Source organism: Rhinolophus sinicus, linkage group LG03 (assembly GCF_036562045.2).
Source record: "Rhinolophus sinicus isolate RSC01 linkage group LG03, ASM3656204v1, whole genome shotgun sequence".
NCBI lineage: Eukaryota > Metazoa > Chordata > Mammalia > Chiroptera > Rhinolophidae > Rhinolophus > Rhinolophus sinicus.
This window is the reverse complement of record NC_133753.1, coordinates 95,391,435-95,408,950: the sequence shown is the minus strand read 5'-3', so window position 1 is coordinate 95,408,950 and position 17,516 is coordinate 95,391,435. Positions and strand designations below refer to the sequence as shown.

The 17,516-nt window shown below is 44.0% G+C and overlaps 1 protein-coding gene across 1 annotated transcript in view; it reads right to left on the bottom strand.

Annotated features, from left to right (window-relative positions):
- Window positions 1-17,516, bottom strand: part of THSD4 (thrombospondin type 1 domain containing 4) — a 574,709-nt gene that overhangs the window by 298,397 nt on the left and 258,796 nt on the right. The window lies entirely within an intron of this gene.

Sequence of the window (17,516 nt, the reverse complement as noted above, 5' to 3'; positions counted from 1 at the left end):
CTAGTTACTAACTGAACCCAACACATGAGCCTTCTCCAGCTGAATAGCGAAATCATGGCTTGGTGACTGAGTCTCCTCTGTGATCACCAACTCGGAGTACGTGACCAATGTGAATAGGTCCGTGGTCTTCTGGGGCAGTGCCGAGGCTGCCCATTGGTCAGGCAGGCACACCCAGGTAAGACCTGCCAGTCTGTTTCAGGGTTTGCCTGCTGTGGTTGGCTGGGGAACCTGGGATTTGAAGGAGAATGAACAGAAGGCAAGGGGATTTCTATGTAATCACCAAATGTGTTTACAACCAGTCCCCAGTTTTCACCACCTCTCCTCTAACCAATCCATTCACCAAGCCACACCTGAAAGCCACCTATATTTAACTTTTCACCACCTTGATTCAAGAATTTGTCAGTTTCTACCAGGAGGTTAACATTACAAGGCAACCATTTTCCAATTGATGTGTGAGTGCCATCTAGGTGTGAATGCAGGTAACTGCAGGCCATGGTGGGCAAACATGTCAATGTGGTTCTTTCCTACATCTTCCTAGAAGCCCTTGCAGAGGAAGCAGGAAGGACTGTGTTAAGGTCCTCGTGACATGATTTTATACTGGGCATTATAGCTGGCAAATCATGCAAAGATGGTTGCTACTTTTGAAGATTTAATTATGTAAGCCTGAAAAAAGAAGTTAATAAATCGAATTTCTATTACCCAAAGATGGTATGCACTGAAATCACTAAATGCCCCAGTATGTTAACAGAGTTTGAACTGAGATGAGGATAAGTTATTTCCCAAATAATCCCTGCCGCCAAATTTCAGGTTAAACTTGGGCAAGAGATGGCTCTCTGGGCCTTGGTCCTCTCAACATTGTCTTTTCAGTACAGAGGATGCCAAAAAGCCAAAAAGTCAAAAAGCCAAAAAGCCAAAAAAAAAAAAAAAAAAGAAAAAAAAAAGAAAAAAAAAGGAAAGGAGACAGAAAATGTGCATATATTTTAAGAAAGAAAAACTGTATTAAAATTGTAATACTCAATATATACCGATAACAAAAGATGAATACAAGTCATGTTTGACTTCTGCAGTTACAGGAGGTACTCAAACTGGTTACCATCAGGGTCCAGACACTTCTGATTATGGCGAACTACTGCGTGAGCAACATTGACCAAAGTGTCCACTTGTACACATTTTTTTGGCACTCCCGGTATCCTCAATGAGGAGTGTGATTTAAGCCATTCTTACAAGGTCCTGTTCTAGGATATAACACAATACTTTCATGTAATAGCTTTTAATGGCTGCTATTTTGTTCCAAGCTGGCTGATGGAACAACAAATAAAGAATAAATTTTCTTGAGACCCTTTGGAGGTGACTCAGGCAGGCACTGCCTAAGTGCCTGAACACGTTCCAGCCTCCCCTTTTTCCTAACTAATGGAACCCTGACAGTGTTTGTGTTGGCAATGTCCCCATAAGACCAGACCTGTGTTTGGCTAATGGGATGTAACCAGAAGTCAACTAGGTGGAGTTGCTGAGAAAGCATTTATTTATTTGAGGAAAAGACAGAGTCTCAGTTGGCAAGTACCTTTAGCCCTTTTCCTGCCCAGAACCTGGACTCAGTGGAGGAGAATGTCCAACCTGTGTTCATGAGGCTGTGCAGTCACGTGTTAAGGAGCAGAAGAAGGTGCCAGGAGGAGCCTGGGTCCTGGACAAACGGGCAAGAGCTTCATTAGCCCTGGGGCCTCTTCCTTGGAAGCTGTTCCACTGGAAAAACAAACTTCCTTTTGGAAAAACCACTATTGTTGGGTTTCTGTTACAAGCAGCTGTAACATTTCATATTACAGGAAAGTCATCACCAATTGACACAAGAACTCAGATTTTGTCTTTCATTTTCTTATTCAACAACTAATAGCATCTGTGCCTGTAACTACAGGTCAGTAACTGTGCCAGGTACGAAGTCCCCGACTTGGAGGCACTGGTGGGGTAGGTAAGCTCTATGGCAGTGTAACGCACAGAAGGTTCCGGAAGGAAGGGAAGTGGACACAGAAGTTTCCACAAGATGACTCCTTGGGTGAGTAGTCAAAAATTTGCCTGGTAAATTACTAGGAATTAACCTGGTGAAGGAGGGTAACGAGGGCTAGGGGAGACATTGTTGTTTGACAACTGAATGGACATTTCGCTTCCCTCCATGCTGACAAAGCCTTGGTTTTCATTCTTGTGCCTTTCCCTCCTGTCCCCCGCTCTTGTGACATCCTTAATTCCCTTTGCCAGTGGTTGGCTTAGGTTAGGCGTGAGACTTGGTTCTGACTCATGAGACACAAGCCTATGATGGTGTCTAGAAAAGCTTGGTTCGCTCTGAAAAAAGACGACACATAAGGAACAGTGGGCTTTTCTTTCTTCTTGCCGGGTGCCATGTCCGCCTGCGATGCCTAGATCCATGGAGATACGCTGGGAATGAGGGAAGGGAGCCTGAGGAGACCGGAGGCTGGCAGAGTGGAAAGGTGAAGGGAAGCTTGTCCTCAGTGACACCATGAACCACTGCGATAATCGACCCCAGAACCACCAGATGCCTGGGTTTATGTTAGAGTGAATAAATCCTTCTCGTGTTTAAGGCTTTGGGATGGACTTCCTTTTACCTACAGCCCAAAGTTTCCTGCTACGAAGGCATTCTATGCCGAAGGTGCAGCAGCATACACTAAGAGAACTGACAGAAGATGACCTGTTTGCAGAACTAGAGGTATTGAGGACCAATGTCTACGGAGAAAGAGTTGTGATAAAATAACACGACAAAGTTAGCAGAGATGTAAAAACCATGCTGGAACTACTGGAAATTTTCAGCACGAAGTGACACATTTAGATGAATATTTTAGAAAATGACACAGGCAATTCGGTATAAGAAGGGGCAGTACTAAAGCTGGGAAGTCCATTAAGCATTTGTGTTACTTATCTACACCAGCAATGATGGAAGCTTGTGAAATGAAGTGGTACTGAGAAAGAGGATGAAGAACAAATACAGAAACCTACTAAGGAGGTAGTTTGCTTACGGCCTCGTCACCACGGAATGTTGTGGGGAGAAGCAAGGAGCAACTGAAGATGACATTCCTATTTCTGGCCTCGGTGACCAGTGGGTGTTGCTCATGGACATACAAGAGAAAACATCTGTGACAGTAAGGTTATTCTTTCCTTGGAGGGGATTTGGAAAGAATGTAAGAATCAATGCAATTTTAATTACCTTGAGATTTGAGGTCCTGGTTAGAAATCTAGGAGCAGCCATCCAGCACGCAGTTGCTAAAGGAGGAAAGTATGAACTGGTCTCCACGATCAAACTTGGCAAAATTTCCCCACACTTAATGTTTTGCTATACAAGGAGAGCACAGTACCATAAGGAGCCCATGCACTGTCCCGGTGATGTTTCCATCCTACAACCATGAGAAGAACGTTCTGAGGCTTTAGCCATGAAGCGAAACCATCACCTCTTCCCAGTCAAGACAAAGCAGTGATCTCAACCCTTTGAATTTCAGACCTGGATATCCAGCTGCCTGTTGGATCTCATCACCATTGGGAACGACTGGGAGATCATCTGAGAAAACAGAGACCCTCCTGCCGATCTAGCTGATGGGGGTCAGAGCAGGGACTCTGGGGGCACTGCTGTCAACGGGACACACCTGGACTATGTGGTTATGAGGTCCGGGGAGATCCAGGTACGGCCTGGTGACGAATGAGCAGGTCAGACGATGCCAGCAGCTCCAGGTACACAGTGCTGATTTCTATGGCAATTGCATGGGTGGCTGAATAAAAGGTTCATTCGTCCACTTGAACAAACAAGTACTATGTGCTGACTCACTGTGCCAGTCAGTGGAGGATCTGAGGTGAGTGAGACAAGGTTGGACACTAGTTCAAGGTGTTTCTAGGCATCCATGGGGAGGCAGACATGCAAATCAAAAAGGGAAATAAAGAATTATAGGCGCATTGACGGAAGTCTTTGGGGCACAAAAGGGAGAGGCACCCACCCTCTTGTGGGACCAAGAGTAACAGCATTCTAGAGGAAATGACACCTAAGCTGTGTCTTGCCAGGTGAATAGCTATGTGCCACTTGTACAGGGAAGAAGAGACACTGCAGGCAGAAGAAGGAGGGGCAAGACTGAGAGGCATACAACAGAGACGTGGCCTGTTCAGAGAGCTGTGCCTGGTGTGGTATGGCTGCAGTGTACGTCTTAAGAGCGGCGAGACCGGCAGGGGCTAGATCACGGAGCATGCTGAATGCCACGCTAAGGCATTTAAACTCTACCCGTGGACAACGGGACAGGTATGGGGGGCCCAGAAGCACGGGAATACCTTACGCTGATTTATATTTTAGAATCCCTCTGGCAGCAAAGGGAAAGCTCAACTGAAAGAGTAAGAAACGAGGCAGGAAGACCCGTTAGGAGACCCCTGCAGTGGTCAAAGAACAAATGACTAATGACCTCGCATGAAGCAGTGGCATCCAGAGGACAAGGAAGGAGCAGGCGTGAGAAACTGCAAGGATGCAGAATGACAGAACTTGGTCACACCGGACGTGGGGAGGCGAGGATGAGGAAGGCGTGCAGCGGTCTAGCTTGGGAGATGAGCAGCATGGAGGTGCCCCTCGCCCAAAGCAGACACGTGAGAGGATGAGCACGGTGGGAGGCAGAGCTGAGTTCAGATTTGAGCATGTTGAGCATTTCCGGGTGGAAATGCACTGGGCTGAATTAGTACGGGCCTGGCTACAGAGGACAACATTGATTCTACGGTAAATTCCTGTCTTCTGGCCAAGAATTATACTGATAAACAACTAAACAAGTTAGGAATGTCACTTGTGGCCACAAAAGAGATGGCATCCGTCTAGGACCCTTCAGATGGATTCAATGCTTTAGACACCCCACTGACTTCTTCAGAACGTCTGATTCACAATACCTCAGACAGAAAGGGAGCCAGAGGGGATCTTGTCCAACCTGTACTCACTTTAAACATCCCTCTCCAGCACCAGTGCATGAGGTTGCCCACACTCTTCCTGTACATCTCTCTGTGTGCCTGCCTGCTCACCACCCCCTTCATCACACATTTACTAGACAGCCACACCGTTTGTGACAGGGAAGGCATTACCACAGGAAATGGGTCACTCCATTGTTGGAAAGTTCTATTTCTTAGGGACTTTCTTTTTCATGTTGACAAAAGGTCTGTTATCTCAGAAAGTACCACCTTGGCCGTGAATGATCGTAGGAGAGACAGATTTTTCTATTGAGAAGGAAAAAAAAACCACATATTTGATCATCAAGCAATCCACATAACAGAAGGAATATGTGGCAGTCTTTCCTTCTCAGGATTCGCCTCAGGCCTTTTCTTTTAAAAAGTCAAATAAAATAAAATAAAAGCATTTGAAGAGCACTTGCTGTGCAGCTTTCATTTTAAAATTACATTCGCCGGTTGTACTTTAAGTTAATACACAGCTTAACCATTTAAGCAATACTTGCTGCAGAAGGGAATGGGATAGGGTAGGATATAGCTTTGAACATGGCACCTTTTATGCTTTTCAAAAGCACAGCGCAGGGAACGTTTTACGTGATTTGGGATGCGGCAGTTCTGCACATGCCCAGCAGGGGGACCTGAAAGTGACAATGTATAGTTTTTATTCCCCCTCTGAACTGAACATGCATTTTCACAGGGCTGTTTCAATGCTTCCTCTTTGCAGAATTTAATGTTATCCCTCCTCACCCAAAATTCTGAAATACCCTGTGGCTTCCAAGCAACGGTTTTCACATACAGAGGAGAGGGACCCGGTTTTCTCTTCAGGACAGGTAGAATGCCAGCTGAGCAGAGCCAGGTCAGGTACCGGACTTGCAGACAGAGGCCAGTATTTCCGAGCAGCTGGGGAGGCCAGGCAAGGAAGGAAGAAACACACGATAGATGTCAGGGTCCAGTCCAATCTTCCCCGGAAAAAGGCTTTGAATGCAAAAAGGAAAACCAGGCAAATCTTTCATTTTTACCCCCTCCAATTTTGTATTTTGAGGGATTACAAACACAAAGAAAAAATTGTGGGAATAGTTCAATAGACATCCATACACCCTTCCCCCAGATTCAATGAACATTTTGCCATAATGCTGTACTCTCTGTCTGCTCCTCTCCTCTCTCCCGTCTCTCATATTGTATTACTCAATTTTATCAACATTTCTTAAGCTCAGTCAGTCCTCAAGGGGCTCATTGTTTGTCAGGGAGGTCAGATATGTAAACAAATATGGACATTACAGTCTAATGAGAACAGAAAGTGTATCAAAACAAGGCTCTGTAAGGACTGGGAACACGGTGCAAGGAGCGATTGATGCCCCCACCCCCGCACCCACCGGGGCCCAGTCAGGGACTGTTTCCCAGAGGAGATCTCCCAAGGGAGGTGGAGGAAGAAAAGCATTTCTAGGAGGCAGGGGGAGCAGGGTAGAAAGTCAAGGAGGAATCATTCATGTGGCCAGGGGCTGAAGAGAGTTTCGTTTGTCCTGTTTTCAATCTTCTGCTTTCGTCTCCTGCCTTTAGATAGAACAAGAGTTAAGAATGATACCGAGCTTAGAAAGCCATGCCAGGTGTGTGCTAAGGCTCTTATACGCTCCTTCTCATGTAATCCTCACATCCTGGTAGGTCAGTACCGTTATCATCCCCACATTATCGAACTGGAAAATGGGGATCAGGATAGTCAAGAAATTTAACAAAGGAGGCCCAGCTCATGAGTGGCAGAATAAGAAATTGCTCCTGCACTTTTACCTTCTTAAAGCCCAAAGGCAGAACACTCTTCCCAAGGATGTCTGACACTTCTTTCCATCCCTCTCTCCCACACCCTGAGTCCCAAGTCAGCTGTGCAGTAGTTTTCTCAACCCCAGTGCCTTTTTAGGCAGCATGGTTCCCTTCATCCAAGCCTCATGCCGTCCACATTTTCTGTTCTTATCAGGATATGACCCCTGCTGCTCACTGTTCCCAGGAGCTACTTACAATCTCCTGGACAATTTTTGCACCTGGTCCCTGTCTGTCTCTGCTACCCTTAGACATCAACACCCAGCAAATGAGCCCCAGACACATCATCACCACCAGCACCACCTTCCACAATGCACCCCACATCGAGCTTAGATCTCTACACATGAAACAGTATCTCATTTAATTCGCCCAGAATCTTATGAACATCTCTAATTTACACTTAAGGAGATCAAGTCTCAGAGAAATTATATGACTTACGCAAGGTAATTTGGTTAGTGAATTCACACTCACACCTGGTTTGGGGAGGGCCAAAGAGAGCTGAACTGAAAAACCAGATTCAGAACTAATTCTGAAAGTAAATAGCAATTTACTTTGCGTGGCCATACACAATGGTTATTTACAGTTCTTGGTGTTGTCATCAAGAAGACATCACCATTCTAACTCAAAATTTTCCCAGTTGTTACCCCCATTATTTCATTTCCGCTTTTAAAATTCTGGTCTATTCATTCTAATCGTCAATCCTGAATTAAACAATCCTTTATTTAGAGGCTGCTTTTAAGAAGGACTTGTAATTTCAGTACTAAACACTAGATGTCACGATTAACCAGTTATACTAAAACCACCCTTCAGAAGGTATCAGAAAAAGACATCAGCACGACGTGTTCACGTCTCATTTATTTGATATTGTGCTACATAGTCTGTAAGAACTGCAACACAGCAACAAGACATGAATTTATATATACAGGTTCTCTAGCCTCACTCAGAGGGGGCTCAATTATATATGACATGTGTAACATACATATTACACATATATAAATATAAATGTCTATAAATATATAAATACATATATATGCTTATTTTTTCCCCAAGTGAAAAATCATAGCAAGCACACAATCAAGCATCGTTGGAACACCAAGCACTGTACTTTATTTATATCATGTATTTGAAACCTCCTATTGTGTACGTGAAGTACTTAGATTAGGCTTTTAGAAACTGATTTGAAATCCAAAAGACACAAAGATCTTTCAGAAAGGATGGTGAGGAAAAGCTCACGATAGCTCTCACAAGAAAGACAAACATACTTTGAGGTTTTGTCAAATACAATTTCGAGAAAACAAGTCTGGCATTTGGAAACTAAATGTTTGAATCCGAGATCGTTTTACACATATGATTATGAGGCGTATATTCACTCTCTTTAAGTGACAATCATGGCCATTGCTGACCTTCCTTCCTCGACTTTTTGGCTGGGTTTGTAGGTAGAGCAAAAAATAATCTTTGTTCCTCGCAGCCTCTTAAGATTCAGTTATTAGACCAGGTTCATAAGATCCATGAATGCTACAATTACTAGCATTTTGCTGAGAATTGTGAAAATAAAGCACAAGAGAAATAAGTGGGAAAAACTGGAAGTCTCAAACCATCAGAAGATGGGTTGATAAAGTTTAAGAAATTAATAAGCTCTGTATAAAATATAACTTGTAGAAGATATTGCCTACTTACCAAATGCAGAAAATGGTACCAGAAGAACTGGGTTGCTCTTGGGAGCAGTGATTTTTTTTTTTTTCCAGTTTGTTCTAAAAGAGCAAATAGTTGCTAGAACTTCCATTGTGTTTTTCAAAGAATCTACTACTTTTGTCATCTGGAGTACTTTTCATGATTTTTAACTTCTGCCATACCAGTTCTAAAAATTCACAGAACATCCGCTTATCAATCAAGTAAAAACATATTGTAAATACGAAGTCATGCTAAGCCCCTAATCAAGGATGGCTTCTCCAAGTTATACATAAAGAAAGGTTTCCATCTGAAGTCAGTGAGTTCATTAGGTCCAAGCAAAGAGCAAGCTTACCTTTTATAACTTTAAACGCTGGAAAGTTTTATTTCTCTTTCAAAATGTACGTTCTGGTATTCGACATACAGACAAATAGAATTGAAATAGAATAGAATAGAATAGAATAGAATAGAATAGAATAGAATAGAATAGAATAGAATAGAATAGAATAGAATAGAATAGAATAGAACAGAACACCCAAATACATACGTACATACATACATACATATAGACAGAGATACATACATATGATAATAAAGAGGGAGCCCCAAAATAGTGGGGGAAAGGTTAATTCAATTACGGTAAAGGCACAATTGGGTAGCTATCTGAGAAAAGGTCAAACTGAATCCATACCTAACATGATACATTAGGGTAAATTCCAAGTGGATTAATATAAAATGTAAAAATGTGAAAGCAGAGAGCCATAAATTACTGAAGGAAGACAGATTTAGAAAAAACACAACAACTTCAGAATGCAGAAGGTCTTTCTATGGCACAAAATCTAGAATGATAAAAGAGAAAATTACAATTTACCGCTTAAAAAATTAAAAACTTTTGCATGGCAAAAATAAACAAAACCCCATGTGCAAAGGCGTAAGTCAAAGGCTATCTAAAAACGAAACAAACAAACAAAAAACCCCTGCAATTTATATCATTTAAAAAATCTCTTTCATGTATGAAAAGCTCCTACAAGTTAAGAAAAAGATCAACAACCCAACAGAAAGACAGATCACCCAAAAGGAATGTAAGTGGTTCCTGGGTCAGGAGGGCACAAGCTCTCCAGAGCTGGGACTAGAGTAGGGCAGGTGAGGTGCCCAAGGCACAAAATTCAAGAACACCCTGAGAATTTCATTTCATTTCATGCCTCCTTAAATTCTGCACCTCACTCACCCTACTCCAGGCTGTGGTTCTTAAACATACGGAAAGATGCTCAGCCTCGCTCAAAATCAGATAAATGCAAATGAAAACTACCCAAGACACCAGTTTTCACTAATCAGATGGGCAAAAATCCAGACACTGTACAACACACGACCTCAGACATTGCTGGTGGGAGTGTTAGTTGTTTCAACCTTTCTTGAAAACAAATCGCCACCCACTACACATTAAAATCACAAATACTTACGAACTCTTGACTGGATTCTAGGAATTTATCCTACAGATAGCTGCAAACATGTAAAACGGCCTGTGCACAAGCGTCCTGATGATAGCATTGCTGGTTATGATACAAAGACTGGATACAACCTAAATGTGCATCACAGCTAAGTGCGTTAGAATTAATTTATTCAGTGCAGTACTACAACTCTAGATATTGAAATGGAAAGTTCTCCAAGGTATGTTAAGAAAAGCAAGGTTCAGGACCACGTGTGTGTGATAGCTACCGTGTCAAAAAGAAGGGGAAAACAGTATACCATATGAATGGACTTGTAGGTACAGAAAAATATCTGCCTTAAAAAAGAAACTGTCAAAGTGGGTTATTTCCTGTTGGGGAATGCAAAACCGGGTGGAGAGGAAACAGAGGATCATCCTTTTTGATGTCTGAGTCACGTAAAAGTATATTAATGTATAGATAACAATCTACTAAGACTATGAAATAAAAAATATGTGTTTTCATCTGGCACTTTTGTACTCAAATATCTATTTCTACCTAGTTGCATGACCTCTCAGGATATTTTTCTAAGGCTTTTCTATCGCACTAGCAATGTTACTTACTATTTGGTTTGACCTGACTATGCAGACATTTAAACGAGATGTCCAAACTTGGCGTTAGGATGATGGTGTTTGCCTTCCTGTCCTCACTCAGACTCCCAGGCTCTGTTATCATCAGGCTTAGCAGCCTACGTACTTTTGAAACAAAGTCTGATGGGGGCTACTGCCCTTTGACCTTGTCAGTCTGCACAGAGCTGCCTGTGGTTTCCATATGCAGCACAGGTTTCTGCATCCCTAAAATGTGATCATATGTATTGAGCAACAGTGTCTGTAGATTCGAGCTGGTGTACAATGAGCGTCGTATAACTCTGCAGCGTCTGTGCCATAACAGAGCCTACTCAGAGGACGCTTCTGGTCTGTGTTTGGTTTAGGGGCAGGGATGGGGATGGGTTGGGGCAGACGTGGACTATTTGGCCCAGAGGACTTCCTCTGCGGAAGCGCCCTCTCATTTCTAAGTTACAAGTGCCACCAGTGTAAATCATCCTGCTGATGTAGGTAGAACAGTTCTTTATGCTGCCCATCCCTTTAGAAAGCCAGGGGCAAGGGACCCTCCATTTCCCTCTCTTCAGACACTCTGGTACAGGAGGGGCAGGTTGGAAGCTCTGAACATCCTACCCCAACCTTACCTGTGTAGCCCCTCTTGTATTCATTTTAGTACTGGAGATCCTGACTGCCCCCCAAACCTGTTCTTGCCCCATTACATCATTCAGTGTCCAGGGCAGTCTTTCTGGGCCTGGAGAATGACTTCGTGCAGTTAGTACAGGGCTTTCCTATTGCTAAAGCCAGCATGCGTTCAGGGAGATGTGTGGGCACCCAGGAGGAAGTACTAACAGCACCGTCAGGAGGAGACCAGATTAGCAGAGCTGGGAGCATGGAGAAGGCACAAACTGCACATGTCTGTACGTGTCAGGGACTCAGTAGCGCCTGTGGACTGGGGCCTGGGCTGCAGACATGGCCGATGTTTTCTCCAAGGCCCTGGACCTGCAAGGTCAGTAAGTAGCGTCGCCCTCACATGTTGTCTCGACCCTGATGCTCTCCATGTGTGCCTCCCACCACTGTTGGCTATTTCAGTTCCCCATGAACTTCACAGGCTCCTCCTAATTTGTAATTCTTGCACGTTAATGAGCCATTTTGCTTTATTACTTTCTCCATTAGATTTTAAGCTCAAGGTGGGTAGGAGCCGCATTAATTTTTTTCCATTGTCTTATCTCCAACGCCTAGCCCAGTGTAGGGCAGTGAGCAGTTAAGACCATTTGTTGATTTAATTAATAATTATGTATTGCTGGGGTTGCTCATGAATAATTAATTAATAATAAATAAGTATGTATTAATTAAGAAACCTAAACAGGGTTTTTATGTGAGCTAGTGTTCCCAATGTTTGAAAATGAGAGAAATCGTAGATAATGGGAAAGAAGGCATATAACCAAGCAAATTTACTCAGATTTACTTTAGGTTTAAGATTTCAAGAGGTCTTGGTCCTGAGAACAGGGCCTGGGCTCTGAAACTGGTGTGCTTCGTTAACCCTATTCTCGATTATTTGTAGGAAAGGAGTTTTCACAGTCAGTTTCTGACTTGCTCTTGTTCATTCACTCATCTATTTTCAAAACATTATTGAATAATTTTCATATGTTAAAGCACTGAGGGTACAAATATATATATATATATATATATATATGCACACACACACACACACATATGACACATTCTCTCTCCTTTAGGAGCTGAAACACATGCCAGAATAACTACATCATAATATGATAAGCATTTTCATAGTCACAAGCAGAAAGGACTTTTAGAACACAGTTTGCTTGGGGCGGGGATACGAGAGGGAGTCCACAAAGAGTCATACGTTGGGAATTCAAGCAGAGTATAAGGTCTCCTCCCTACTTCAAGGCTGACTTATGCAAAGGTCTGGTGAAGGGGAGAACAGTTTACCCAACGCAATTATTCTCTTGGTTTCCTTCAAGTAACAACAGAACTCAAAGCAAAGTTCACAAAATAAAGCCAGCAACCCCTCCCCCCACCTCCCAAAAGAGCCAACTGAGGGCAAACTGGCAGAGAAACCAGCAGGGTCTACCTGTTTGGCTCCAGACAGCATAAAAGAGGGTGACGACCATTCAGCGCCTGAACACCCACAGCGCGCGCACACACCCATTATGTCACCCTTCCCAGTCAGGCCCACACGCGGGTCCAGAGCTTATCTCTGAATATTTGGAAAGAGTTACCTGGCTTTAATTTAATGAATAAATATGAAACTGGCTGCTGACGTGTCCGATGGAAGCCTAGCAGCTCCCAGCTGGGGAGGAGGTGTGAAAGCCCCGCAGAGTGTGGGCGCAGGTGGGCTATAGGAAGCACCCTGAATGGAAGGTGACAGCTGACAGGGGTGAGGGGGAAGGCTGGTGGGCAGAGGGGCTCTTTCCCCTCAACAGAAGGCACCATGGAGCACACACTCTCACATTTCTTAGGTTCTTCTTGTCATTAGCTCTGCAGGGACTTGGGAAATTCAGAGGGAGCAAAATTAAAAACAAGATGAGGGAGACAGGCACTTGAGAGGTGCCAAGAACTCTCCCCAACCTCCCAGGCCTTGGCTTCTGCGGATCTGGCCAAGGGGCTTCATGTCCTTGTTTTATCTGCACTCAACCGCCCATCCCAGCCAAAAATGAGAAAACACTGTGCTACACTCAAGAATAGTTTCATTTGACGCAATCCAATAGACTGAGTCACCAAATACCTTAATACATTTACTCATTTATTTTAAGCACCTATTCAAAGGATAGGCATTTTGCTAAAGCAAAGTGCCTGGAATTGCTCCCAGGGTGGCTGGGTGGCAGGCGGGGGCGATGGGAACAAGTAGTTACAAGAAGTGGGAACAGAAGAATCCTACAGCGCCCAAGGGGTCAGCCACTGGCTTTTGATCAAAGTCCACGGGGTGGACCAACAGAGGGCACAGAGCGGCACTCTGGGCTGACGGGGCACTGTGTACATTCCCAGGGAGGCACAACCCTGCAAGTCTGGGGGTCAGGCAGCAACGCGTCCCAACCTGGCTAGCACTGAGGGCCCAGGGAGGCCTGACAGGAGACAGATGATGAAGGGCCTGGCCCTTATTCCATAAGCAGTGGGGCGCCACAGATGGAATTGAAGCAAAGGAGAGGCCTGTCCTGATCTGTGTTTTGGAAAGATAGTCTGTTTTGAAAAGAGGTAGTGAGGAAAATAAACTCAGAATAGGGGAGACCTAAAGTACGTAGTCTCTCCCCATCACATATAAAGTACCATTTCTGTTCTGAGGAAGGGTGCATCCTAAAAAGTCAAATATTAATAGACAACTCATAGGCAGCATTTAGTGCATCCAAGTGATTTCATTTTTTCAACAGTCCTCTGGAAAACGGGGATAATAATTCCTATTGATTGTGAAGTTATTGTGAAGACAAAAGAATTGATGACACGATTTTGTATGTAAACCTTATAGCACAGTGTCTGGAACGTGGTAAATTCTCAGAAATGGTTCCTTAGTAGTTTGCATCAGCTCCAACCTTCCTCCTTTGAGGTTTTGCATCAGCCTCTGTAGTGTAAGGTACTTACTCAAGGACTGTTCCTTCACCATCAAAGACTTTTGGCGGGAGGAGGGGGGATAACTCTTTCAGCATCATTCAGGTCTGGAAGCCTGAGGTTTCTGAAAGGCTGGTCTCCAGGGAGCAAAGGTGGGTGTTGTGGGTTTTTGTTTTTGTTTTGGTAGTCTTTATCCAAGCGACCCTGTTCTTTCAAATGCCTGCTATACCTTTGAAGGCAAAGCTTTCTCTGTTTTTATTAATTTGTGAGCAGAAATAATAAATACACATCAAACTATAAAAATTCAAACATTTTCAGAGTTTAAAGCTGAGATCAAGTTAAAAAAAAAATCACATCACCATTAATGTGATGCTCAATGACAGAAGCTATTACTGTGATCTCTGTTAATTAGACATAAATGCTATTTCATTCCCGTAAATAACAGTATTGACTGGGTAGGGCTGGTCGTGTCTCAGAGACGGCTCTGCAGACTGGTCAGGCGGTCCTACTGGACGTCTAGAGGGAAAGGGTCAGGATGACGATGGCAGGACTCTGAGAGCTTCAGATATAGTATCTTTAGGAAAAGACAGGGCCAGAGCACTTCCCTTCAAAGCCTGTCTATACTCAGTCCTCAGCCTGAGGCCAACGTTTAAGATCCTTCAGTCCTTGTCAAGAAAGGACGTGTCACCCAGCACTGAAGGACTGGAGGGGGACCCCCATTTCCTCCAGCCCCCAGTTCAAGGATGTCTGCAGGCTTCCTGCCTGCCTTCCAACTCTTGCACCTAAATGGAGCAGCGCACTAGCAATGGGGTCAAGACAGCTGGCCGGGGCCTGCTCCTCGGGGCTGGAGCAAAGCACTCCAGCTTGCGCTGCATGGGTCCAGGGCCTTTCTTTTGCGTGGTGTCAGAGGACACCTTTCTCCCCTAGCTACTCTTTGGTGGGTTTCACTCTTAGTCCTATTTAATGCTTGCCACCTTTCATTAACATTGGTTGCAGGCCTGGGTTTGCTTTTCAACTTTATGTGGCCAGCAGAGGCTTTCCGGAGCTCTGTCAGAGGCAGACACTCGTGTCTGCGAGTGACAGCTCTCTCGGCCACAAGTCAGCCAGGCAGAGAGAGCAATTTGAATTCTGGGCTTCCAATCAAATATTCAGAAGAGGACACTTTACCCTTTGAAAGTTGCAAAGTAAACAGAACCTCAGCCTGGGAAGCAAATGTACTTCAGATTATTTAAACTGAAATTCTAAAGTGGATAGGAGAGTCAGTGGTTCCAACAACTTCAATAAGTGAATTTCAGGCAAAAGCACAGAGAGCAAATATGATGGAATATCAAAGTCGTCCTCATAACACCAAATTCCCATTAATCTACTCACATCCTGGGAATGTTTGTCCCGTCTTTTAGCAATTATCATCTTTAAACTGTGTTGCCCTACAGTTTGAATGGTTTTCATCAATTAGTAAGAATCCATACCCATGTCCTTAAAAGTGTTTGTTTTTCTTTCATATCATCAGTTCAGAGACACTTAATGCAACACTAAGAAAACATGCTCACCCAGTGGAAAGGGACCACATTTCATCTTCCTTCCAAGTCATTTCACCACTCTGTATTTACATTTCTGGTTCTTTGTTAACTATGTTTTAATCAAAGTGTCCTTTAAAACTTTGCTACACAAAGTATAGACCAGCAGCATCCACATCACATGGGGGCCTGTCAGAAAATCAGACTCTCCAGCCCTTCCCCCAGACCGATCCAATTAGAATCTGCAATCCCCTAATGAGTCACACTACAGTGAGAGAACCCACCTCAGAAGATGATGTGAATCTCACAAATCTACAATCTACAAAAAAAAAAAAGAAAAAAAAGAAAAAAGAAGGCAAGTACTTTTGCATTAAAAACTCAAATACGACAGGACATACGTGAGCATAAACACTCATGATGCACGCCAGCAGGCTTACCAAGTGCAGACCTGTTACAAGGGCCTCACACGTGTTAGCTCATGATTCTGCACTACAAGACAGGAGATAGGTACCATTCTCCCATGTCGTATGTGAGGTACAAAGGCCCAGAGAGCTGATCAAACTTGAGCAAGACCAAACAGTAAATCAGTGGGAGAGGCAGGATTTGAACCCAGGCAACCTGACTTCAGAGGGAATGTTTTAACCATTACACTCTACCACCTCCCAGCAGTGTGCAGCTGTGTTCAAGAAATAAAACAGTTCATCCAGGACCTGAAAGAAAAAGCTATGTTGCTTGAGGACCATTATTTCAGGCTCGGTAATATTTAGAAGCAGAGACCGGTTGAGCTGGACACCACAAAACTCTAACAGAACTCCCTCAGGTGTTATCTGAGGATGGCCAGGGATGTGTGTGACCCAATGGTTTTTCCAAAGAAGTGGAAATTTGAAGGTCAGGCCAGTCTCAGCCTCCACTGGACTTCCTATCATGTCCTCTACCTTTTTGTGTGCCACCTCCTAATTCTTGGGGGGGGGGGGGGGGTTTGCTCTTTCAAAGACACCTCACACACAGCAAACGATATCAAATGACAGCTTTTTCCTTTCTTAACTTTCATTCAAAATCTGAGCATATCCGTGTTGCTTTGATAAGTTACTTTGCATCCCATTTGAAATCTTGTTTTAAAAATAAAAGGCTGGAAGGGGAAGGTTGTGCTTATAAATCACACTTGAATAGCTCTAAAACTAAACACTGTGGCAATTCACATTCAAAGTATGACAGGACCTTTCAGATGTGATAGCCAAAACGCTCCTCCTTTGATGAAAATCAGTCCTGCCAGCTCTTGAGCGTTAATTAAGATAGAATCTCAGTCTGGGTTCCAAAGAGTCATTTACCTGCTAGAGTCTCAGCTTGGCTGTTCCATTTCTAGATGAAAGGAGGGTGGAAGTCCAAGCCCCAGTGCATGCGGCTATGGGATTTGTGCCATCTCATCTCAGATGCCTATTTTTAACCAAATGATGCTTTCTGTCAAAGGTTAGTGTCCCACAAGAATTCTCTCAAGCCCAGAATGTCAGTGGGGGGAATTTCTGGAACACACTTCAGAAGTCCAAGTAGGCTGCAAACTCTTCCTGTTTAAAGTACAACTTCTACTGTAAAAGGCACAAGACAACTTCCATTTGGAAGCCTGTCCTATCTGGTAGGAAGCAAGATAAACTAACCCTGCCCTTAAAACATCACCCTCACGACGCCGACCATTTCTGGATTGATGCGCAGTGGCCTCTCCATAACCTCCACTTCAGAGGTAAGAAAGGAGGCCCGACCCAATGAGCAAAGATCGCTGTGTCCCTTTTGAAGCATGTGGTGTAAACATAAATCACTTAATAACTGAAATGCCAGAGTGAGACATGGTGACTCACAAAGATGGAAAACACAGAGTGGAGGCAGCTGCCTGCCCCCTCCCACTTCTCCCGGAGCTCATGGTCCAGCTGGGGGCAGGTAGCAGGCCACAGCCTCGGGGGCAGGTAGCAGGCCACAGCCTG